Raw genomic sequence first — 858 nt, 5'->3', positions numbered from 1 at the left:
CATCGAATTAAGTTATAAATGGGTTAATCTCAGTTTTTGCATATTTTGCAGTAAGCATGGCGACTGAAAATCGAAAGGAGTTCCGAAAATACTGTTGCGATCCGTTCAGCTGCCATAAAACGAAACAACGAAAAGATCTTCACAATGTTTCAAATGATATGTTGATGAAATTTTCTTGAAAGGTGAAAAAAAATGACAGACTTTGTACTTAGTGCAGAAAAAAACTTTCTCAGTTGTCACCAAAGCGTATTGAAGAATCATCTTCGACCAGTTCGAAATTATCATCAGAAGGTACTATCGAAGGCATTGCAGAATCTATTTCGACAGATGAGGACGAGGAGGTTTTTGAGCGAGAAGCAGAAGTTGACCTATTAAACCAGTCGTTATCGATGATAGGCGAAAGCCCATTCGACAAACGAAAGGTGGAAAGGAACCCAGGGTACGTTCCTGAAAAGCGAAGTAAAGTGGAAGATTCTGTGCGAAAGAAATTAGAACTAGTTTCTGGACCAAACACTGTGGAGAAAACACAAAATACAGCGTCAAAATGCGATGAAAACTGCATGCCAGAGGTGATCAAAAGCCTGAAAGAAAAATACGTTGTTTCAAGCCGTTCAGAGCAAATATCTATACTGACAATATTTGCTAGGAATATGAGCATCAGAGGGATGATGGGTGAATTCAGTTGCTCCCAATGAATGGCTGTGCAAGCCAAAATTTTCGAGAAAGAATATGGTATGCTATCGTCTCCAAATCCCAAACAGGGTAAAATATTGCCTGACGAAGTGAAATCCGCCATAACCGAATTTTACCGAAGTGATGAAGTCAGCCGAATAATGCCGGGAAAAAAAGGACTGTGTG

This window comes from Eptatretus burgeri, chromosome 7 (genome assembly GCF_056783735.1).
Source record: "Eptatretus burgeri isolate ZD-2024b chromosome 7, Ebu_testis_v1, whole genome shotgun sequence".
Taxonomy (NCBI): Eukaryota; Metazoa; Chordata; class Myxini; order Myxiniformes; family Myxinidae; genus Eptatretus; species Eptatretus burgeri.
This window is presented reverse-complemented; position numbering follows the sequence as displayed.